At 42.4% G+C, this 9163-nt stretch overlaps 1 long non-coding RNA gene across 1 annotated transcript; it reads right to left on the bottom strand.

Moving 5' to 3' along the window:
* Window positions 1–5812: 5812 nt before the first annotated feature.
* Window positions 5813–8877, bottom strand: LOC129032580 (uncharacterized). The gene is made up of 3 exons (XR_008501398.2): window positions 8691–8877; window positions 8440–8542; window positions 5813–5846 (listed from the first exon to the last, which is right to left on the bottom strand). It is a non-coding gene; the product is annotated as an uncharacterized LOC129032580 (long non-coding RNA).
* Window positions 8878–9163: the final 286 nt, after the last annotated feature.

Below are 9163 nucleotides of genomic sequence, written 5' to 3'. Positions count from 1 at the left end.
ACTCTTTTGGTGCTGACTTCAAGTAGTGGTTTTGTGTAGTCCCATGTTGGTTTCTGGCTAGTTCAAGATGAGATGGACAATTTTACAGTTAAGGAGGTGGGGGCGGCGGGGGGTGGATATCACTGTCTTCCTCCTTCCTCAGGGCTTGTCAGACCAGTTGGAAGGGGATGAACCTGTCAGTTGCTGGAAGCAATTTTCAGGCCATGTGGACTGTAGAAAGGGTTTTAATCAATCCGGTATTTCCTAGTGCTGACTCTCTCCGTGGCCAAACTTGGCCCAGCTAAATTCCTCACTGCCCTAGGGGCTTCCCTTTCTTAAGGAGATAACTCTCTTTTGATTTAGCCAAGGCTAGGCTCAGGTGTGGGGAAGGAAGCCTTTAAATAAGTTGTACTTTAATTAAAGGAGGAAGTAAAAAAAAAGAAAAAACAAAAACAACAACAACAACAAAAAAAAAAACAAGAGGAAAAGCCAGCTGTTTTCTGCAAACCTTTGACACAACAGCTGTGCACTCTTCTCCTGCTCCAGTAGAAACTGGCTTCCTCCCCAACCCTGAATGTTGCTTTTCTAGTCTCCTTAGCTTATCCCAATGGCTGTGACCTTGCCACTATCATTTCACCTATAAGTAAGATTCTGAGATATGCTAAGTGAGCTCAGAGACAGCTTGTTCAGTTCTTCACTCGGCTACGATCAAAGCTATGCTTTTCACATAATAGCCATAATATATAACACTTTATAAACACAACCTCATTTAATCCTCAAAGTTACCCAGTGAGGAAGATTGTATTATTATCCTCATTTCACAGGTGATGAAAGTGAGATGTAGGTCCTATGTCCGAGTCACCTAACTTCAAAACCTATTCCATAAATCAGAGGATCACAAAAAGTCTTCACATCAGAAGGGTGCTTGGTCAAAAACATAGATTTCCAGGCAGCCAACTCCGAGATTCTGACTGAGTAAATGTGGAGTGAAGCCCAGTAATCTGTTTTTTAACAAATGTCTCTGTTGAAGCAAGAGTTTAAATCTTTACCATGCTACTCTATAATTTTGTATATTCTGCTTGGCACAGCCCTTTCTCAATTCTTAGTTCTAATTAATCACTCCTTCCACTGGGTTCCTCTTCTCATGCCTAGTGCAGCAGGAACCACATTGTGTTAAAATCAGCTCTCTTTTTCTTTTTTTTTTTTTTAGACAGAGTCTCTCTGTCGCCCAGGCTGGAGTGCAGTGGCACGATCTCTGCTCACTGCAATTCCTGCCTCCAGGTTCAAGTGATTCTCGTGCCTCAGCCTCCCAAAAAGCTGGAACTACAGGCGTCTGCCACCACGCCCGGCTAATTTTTGTATTTTTAGTAGAGACAGGGTTTCACCCTGTTGGTCAAGCTGGTCTCGAACACCTGACCTCAAGCAATCCACCCACCTCAGCCTCCTAAAGTGTTGGGATTAAAGGTGGGAGCCACCACGCCCGGCCAAAATGAGCTCTTTTTATGTCTGTCTCCCTGACTAGATGGGGAGCTACTTGATGTCCAGGATCCTGTTTCTTCTTTCTTTTTCCTGGGTTGCTCATTCCATTGATCTTTACGTAGCTGGGTTCTCCTCATCATTTAGACATCAACTTGAAAGTTCCCTCCTCAGAGAAGTCTGTTCTGATAACACAAGCAAGAAGCCCTCCAGTCAATTCTCTGTCATATCCCATTTCCTCATCCAGTGTAAAGCACAGTCCTTAGCACAGCAGGTGCTCAACTGCAACTGGATTACCCAAATGCAGCTTAAATACATTCTTAGGGCACCAAAAACAGAGGCATCAAAAGAACTTTTTTTAAGTTAAAAAGTGGTTATTTTTAAACTACAGAAAAAGTCATCTGAAAATTATCAGGATCTTGCTGGTCTCCCACTTACATTAGGGACTAGTATTATTTTTATATAGAATTACATATTGAGTATGGACTCTATAACATTTTTGAACTTTGAGTCTCTAAAGGTTTTAATCTGGCACTCTGCATAGTACCGGCTTATCAATATCTTTGTTTTCCAAAACATATTGAAAATAAGTTGTATGGGTATCATTATCCAGTCTTATCTCGAAGAGGTTAAAAAACAAAAAAGAAGAGAAAAAACATTGAACTGATTTTTTATTTTATTTTACTTTTGAGACGGAGTCTCGCTCTGTGGCCCAGGCTGGAGTGCAGTGGTGCAATCTCGGCTCACTGCAAGCTCCGCCTCCCGGGTTCACGCCATTCTCCTGCCTCAGCCTCCCGAGTAGCTGGGACTACAGGCGCCCGCCGCCACGCCTGACTAATTTTTTGTATTTTTAGTAGAGATGGGGTTTCACCGTGTTAGCCAGGATGGTCTTGATCTCCTGACCTTGTGATCCGCCCGCCTCAGCCTCCCAAAGTGCTGGGATTACAGGCGTGAGCCACTGCACCCGTCCCGAACTGATTTTTTAGAATCCTTCCTGAATTTGAGCATTTTACTGGGAATAGAATATTAGACTAATAAATTGAGCACTAAACAAAGCCCAAAGAGTATGTCCTTTCCTTGCAAAAAGCCTCTTGAGCATTAAAGAATCAACTCTCCAGAGGTTTAATTCAGGCAAGACCCTCGCCATGATGAGCTCACTTCATTTTTCTTACTCATGAAACATGGGAACCCAACTAGATAACCTGTAAGATGTGGACCACCTAAGCATTAGACTATTCTACCTTGAGACGTAAAAAAAAAAACAGTGCCTGACTCAAGATTTTTTTTACCAGAAACTCTTCTTCCCCTGATTAAAGTGACTCATCATTCTATGAAAGAAAGAAATGATCCGGCATTATTCATACTCCTTAGGGTCCCACTTGCTTTTCTGCTGGGGCTTGAGTTTGTCTCATATGAGACTAGCCTTTGATTTTCTGCATTCTTTAGGATAAATTTAGATGGCACTGGGCTCCATATCCACAGCCGCCAGCATGGTCCAAGCCACTGTCATCTCTTGCCTCAGGTCCTGCAGTAGTCTCCAGACTGGCTTTTCTGCTTCCACTCTTGCATCATTGTAATTCTTTCTCCATGTAGACCCCAGAGTGATTTTTAAAAAAATATGTCAGATTCACTCACTCCTTGCTTAAAATATTTTAATTACTTCCTTTCCCATTTAGAATCAAATCCAAATTCCTTACCCTTGCCTTTGAGGCCCTGCGTGATGAACGATCTAGCTCCTACCTCCTCTTAGGCTTCCTTGCCCATTACGCTCCCCTCCCCTCGTATGATATGCTCCAGCCAGACCGATCTGCTGGTTCTTCCCTGCACATGCCAGGCTCATTCGTACTATTATAAATAAAGTTTCAGTGCCGCAAAAGAAATAGGACTTGAATATAAAATTTTCTTTTTAATTCTCAGCAAGACAACGTACTTCTATAGAAGGGTGTGCCCTTACAGATGGAGCAATGGTGAGCACACATTTGGACAAGGGAGGGGAAGGGGTTCTTATCCCTGAGGCACATGGTCCCTGCTGCTGTATCGTTCCCCTATTGGCTTGGGTTAGACTGCACAGGCTAAACTAATTCCAATTGGCTAATTTAAAGAGAGGGACAGGGTGAGTGGTTTGGCGGGAAAAATGGTTATGGCAGAGCAGGAAATCAGAGTAAGTCAGGGTGGAGAATGAGCAGGTAATCGGAATGAGTCAGGGTGGAGCAGGTAATGGAAAAAGGTTGCTTTACGAGGAAGTTAAGTTTAAAAGTAGAAGGCAAAGAATTGAACATACTGACATACTGATTCTTTGAAGAGAAATTTAGAACTCATATCTAACAGTACCTGGAGAGTGTGCATGAGCCATTCCCTCTGCCTGAATTGTTCTGCATAGCAGGTCCAGCAGTTGAATGTATGTTTTAAAATGTGCTCAGGATTTGTTTAAATCAGGTATAGTAAGACACGCAGACATGGAAATGACTGCCATGAAGAAAGAAGTTTTTACACTTGCAGGTTCCTAGAAACAGGAGGTAAGCCCCGAAGGCCCACAAAGGAAAGCACCAGGATCAGTCCGGAGGCAGAGGGAGCAGCAGGAAAATGTGGCAAGAGCCTTTATTGCGTTTTGCAACGAAAGGAATAAGGTCAAGGTAGGGCAAGCAGCTTAGAATTGTCTAGTTTTAATAATGTCAGTGGGCTCTGGGGGTGTAGTGGCCGTCCCGAGTTGCCTGGTACCTGGCCCCAAGATGATTAGAGCTGGGGAATATCGGGCAGGAGAGTCCTTATAGAGGAGGCAGGGGAAGTGTGGACTCCAGTTTGAGTAGTTTGCATATGAAAAGCATGCTCCCTCTATCTCTAAGAATTAGCTCTTCCTGAGAAGAGCTATCCCTCCCCAGTTACCAAGGCCCCAGTTGCCAGCACATCAAACACACACACACACACACACACACACAAATAAAAAAATACAGTGAATATAGTTTAGTCCTATAAACTCCATATAGGTAATTGAAATACAGGTGCAGACTTCTGGAAACCATCACCTTCTAACTGGAAGAGGGCCTGGACAGGAATACCTCTTCTTTTCCCATTGTCTTGGACTTCATAAAGTTTAACTTGATATTCTTCCCTAGACTGGGAAATGACAAATCAAATGTTATTGCTCTTCTCAGTTTTTATTTTTATTTATTTAGCGACAGTGTCACTTGCCAATCTCCCCAGTTTTTAATAAAGAAATCCTTGTAAATATGTTGTCTTTTACCAATATTCTCAATAAATTTTGGCAAGGATGTGACACCAAATGAAACTATTCTTTTCAGATGTAAATGGAGGCAGAGGTCCTGTAAATTCTTTAAAGAGAAGCAATGTGAGAAGAGAAAATCATGTCACTATCATTTGTGAATAGCTGTCCCTTTCTGGAATCTGAACTAGGCCATCAAACTGTATTAACTCATCTGAATTCAAAATAAGGATGAGATGGAGGGGCTAGAAAAGAAAATGAAGGAGTGAGAGGCCTAAGAAGATTGTGAGGGTATTTAGGGGAATATGGTTCAAAAAGGAGAACAGCTCTCTTTTCCATATAAGGGAAGAAAGTCTGTTAAATAATCTTTTGCTGCAGTCTCCATTAATTTGTTGTTGCCATTGACCCATTTTTCTATCTCTTGGTTGAATTTTTGCAATAGCAAAAGAACCAGCTTATCAATATATATTGAGAGTTTAGTATAATACTTGAAAATTTTGATATCATAGAATCTTAGAGTTGTAGGCGTTGTAGGAATTACAGAATTACTCATTTACCTATGCAGGAATTAATTCTGAAAGATAGTTATATAGTTAATACAGGTGATGTATTCTATTGCTGGACCCTTCATAGTATTAATTGTAATGGATAAAAACATAGCCCTTTCATGATATAGTTTGATTCAAAGATAAAATTGGAAAGATTTTTCCCCATGTTTTACTCAAGAGAAAAAAATGAATCCGAAGTTTTGTCTAATAGGGTCTCTCACCTGAAAATCACATCAGTAATTTTCATTCATAATTATTTCTCAAAGCCAGCGTTTTGGTAAGAGCATAGAGAGCCTGTGGTTGATTTCTGATGAGAGGTTTGTCAGGATTCTGTGCCACCAGTTGTGTATGCAAGATACTTTTCAGGCTGTAAGAAGGGGAAGAATATCATGATTGACTTTAACATTGAATGTACTTGAATATACTACATATAAACATACTACATGACATATTTTATTATTATTCCAGGTTTGGATAATCTAGCAGCTCATTTACCTCATCATGTATCCAGATCCTTTCTGTCTGTTTTCCTCAGATGCTGGCTTCGTCCTCAGGTCCTTGGCTGTTTCAAGGTAGATGCCACATCTTCAGGCGTCACATCCTTGCCCACTGATATCTCACAGCTGGAAGAGAAAAGAGTGCAGCCACATCCCTCATTTATTTTATATTTTTTATTTTGGAGACATGGCTCTGTTGCCCAGGCTGGAATGCAGTGGTGTGATCTCGGCTCACTGCAGCCTCGACCTCCCAGGCTCAGGTGATCCTCCCATCTTAGCCTCCCAAGTAGCTGGGACTACAGGTGCATGTCAACATGCCCGGCCAATTTTTGTATTTTTTGTAGAGAGGGGATTTTGCCATGTTGCCCAGGCTGGTCTCAGACACCTGGGCTCAAGTGATCTGCCGGCCTCGGCCTCCCAAAGTGCTGAGATTATAGGCGTGAGCCACTGCACCCAGCTTCATTTATCTTTTTAAGAGATAAGAAAAACCTTTCCAAAGCCTTTCCTCCCCTATGTCATCAGCAAGAATTGTGCCACACGTCCCTCCTTACTAATGTCCATTGTCCTAACCAATGACAAAGGCAATGGTTGTCATGATTGGCTCAAACCAATCCTGATTTACACCCTTGGGGTGAGAGAAAAGCCCAGCCTCCTTTAAAGTTTACAGCCCACTCATCATGAAAATATTTGGGCTCCTATTAACAAAAGTGAAGAGGAAAATGGACAAAGTAGATACCCCACAAAGAAGGCAGTGTGTTTTGACAGTGAGTGGTGCACAGAGAAGGGTTTATATTGTACTCAAAAAATTAAGGAAATCATTATTAATCAAAATTTCTTTCAAATATGGAGATAAAAGTTATTTCTGTCATTTCCACTTAGGCTTGGGTATTTTTCTGGATAGAAGTAAAATAAGTCTAATTTCTTATTATTGTGTCAATATCAAAGCACTATATATCTATATCTATCTAAAGATATCTAAAGATATAGATATATAGATATTTTGAGATAGGTTCTTGCTATGTTGCCCTGGCTGGAGTGCAGTGGCGGGATCTTGGCTCACTGCAACCTCCATCTCCAGGATTCAAGCAATTCTCATGCCTGAGCCTCCCGCTAGCTGGGACAACAGGTGCATACCACCACACCCAGCTAATTTATGTTTTTTTTTTTTTTTTTTTTTTATGAGACGGAGTCTCTGTTGCCTAGGCTGGAGTGCAGTGGCGCTATCTCGGCTCACTGCAACCTCTGCCTCCTGGGTTCATGCCATTCTCCTGCCTCAGCCTCCCGAGTGGCTGGGATTACAGGCACCCGCCACCACGCCCGGCTACTTTTTTGTATTTTTAGCAGAGGTGGGGTTTCACCAAGTTAGCCAGGATGGTCTCGATCTCCTGACCTCATGATCTGCCCACCTCGGCCTCCCAAAGTGCTGGGATTACAGGCGTGAGCCACCGCGTCCGGCCTAATTTATGTATTTTTTGTAGAGACAGGGTTTCGCTATGTTGGCCAGGCTGGTCTCAAACTCCTGGCCTCAAGAGATCCACCAGCCTAGGCCTCCCAAAGTGTTGGGATTACAGGCGTGAGCCACTGTGCCTGGCTGAAGCACGATATTTAAATATTGCTCCTCCTTGATTCCCAGGCCTTTTCCCCCCAGTCTCCTCAGCCCTTCCTCATGGTTTCCAAATTCATCGCTATGTCTGCTCCTGGCATAACCCTCATCTCTTCAACTCCCAACCGATGACATGAAACTCAACTTTCAAGGCTTAGCTCTGGAAAGCCTTTCCAAAGGCCCTATGGCAGTAAGTACTCCATGTTCTGTTTGTAGTCCTCTCTAGTTCCTCCTCTATGCCCACACTACTTGAACTCCTTATGCCAGTCAGTGTGCCAAAAACTTTATCAATAACCTTATTTAGTCTTCACTAGAACCCTATGGTACAGATATTAATTTTCTCAGCTTCATAAGTGACAAAATTGAGGCAAACACAGATGAGTAATTTGCTTAGGTCATAAGGTTTATAAATCGTGGGGCCAAGATTCAAAGCCAAATCATAAGACTCCAGAGTCCTGGCTCATTAGCACCACACTCTACATCTTCAGCATGTTCTTACCCATATCCCCAGAGTTATCCTTGCCCTAAGTCTGGCTCTGTGTATCACTATGTCTGGTGCACAGGGAATGCTTCACAAATGTTTGTCAAGTGAATGAATGATTCATGGTTATTCTCTATACTCTCCCATATAACACCATTAATCAATGTCCTCCTGAAAATATGCCCAGAAAACACTACCCCAAGTTTGTTTTTTTTTTTTGGTTTTTTTTTTTTTTTTTGAGACGGAGTCTCGCTCTGTTGCCCGGGCCAGAGTGCAGTAGCATGATGTCAGCTCACTGCAATCTCCGCCTCCTGGATTCAAGTGATTCTCCTACCTCAGCCTCCCGAGTAGCTGGGAGTATAGGCACGCACCACCACGCCCCACTAATTTTTGTATTTTTAGTAGACACTGGGGTCTCACCATGTAGGACAAACTGGTCTCGAACTACTGACCTCAAATGATCCACCCACCTCAGCCTTCTAAAGGGCTAGGATTATAGGTGTGAGCCACCATGCTTGGCACCCCCCAAGAGTTTTTTGATAGAACAAAATAAATAGCATATGTAGAAAAATAATTCCTCCCTCCACCCACAAAGATGTCTACATCCTAATACCCAGAAACTGTGAATACATCACCTTACACAGCAAAAGGAATTTTGCAGATGTGATTAAGTGAAGAATCTTGAGATGAGAAGATGATCCTGGATGATCTGGATGGGCTCAATGTAATCACAAAGTCCTGAGAAAAAGGAAGCAGGACAGACAGTCAGAGAATGAGATCTGATGACAAAAAGGAAGCAGGACAGACAGCCAGAGAAGGAGATCTGATGAGGGAAGCAGGGGCTGCAGTCAGAGAACTCTTTCTCTAAAGACACCGTGCTGCTGACCTTGAAGGTGGACAAAGGGGCCAAGAGCCAAGGGATACAGGTAGCCTTTAAAAGCTGAAGAAGGCAGGGAAAAAATTGCCCCCAAGGGCCTCCAGAAGGGAACATAGCCTTTCTGACACCTTGATTTCAGACATCTGACCTCCAGGACTAAAAGAAAAATTAATTTGTGTTGTTTTAAACCACTGAGTTTGTGATACTTTGTTACAGCAGCAGCAGAAGGAAAATACAGTATAGATACTTTCTTTTTTGACTTGGTTATGATGTTTCTATTTATAACTCTGTTTATGAGTATAGTCCTCTTGATACTGGGCACACTGAATTTTCAGACCTCAAATAGATTCTTCTGAAAATATAAATTCTCTCCATGTTCATTTTGCTTTTCTCATTTAAAATCACTTAGTTGACATCTGTCTCCTCATGTTGCCAAATTCCTCTGGACTGTTACCACCATCATTGTCCCTGTTGTTTGCTCT

Source organism: Pongo pygmaeus, chromosome 2, assembly GCF_028885625.2.
Source record: "Pongo pygmaeus isolate AG05252 chromosome 2, NHGRI_mPonPyg2-v2.0_pri, whole genome shotgun sequence".
Classification (NCBI taxonomy): domain Eukaryota; kingdom Metazoa; phylum Chordata; class Mammalia; order Primates; family Hominidae; genus Pongo; species Pongo pygmaeus.
This window is presented reverse-complemented; position numbering and strand designations above follow the sequence as displayed.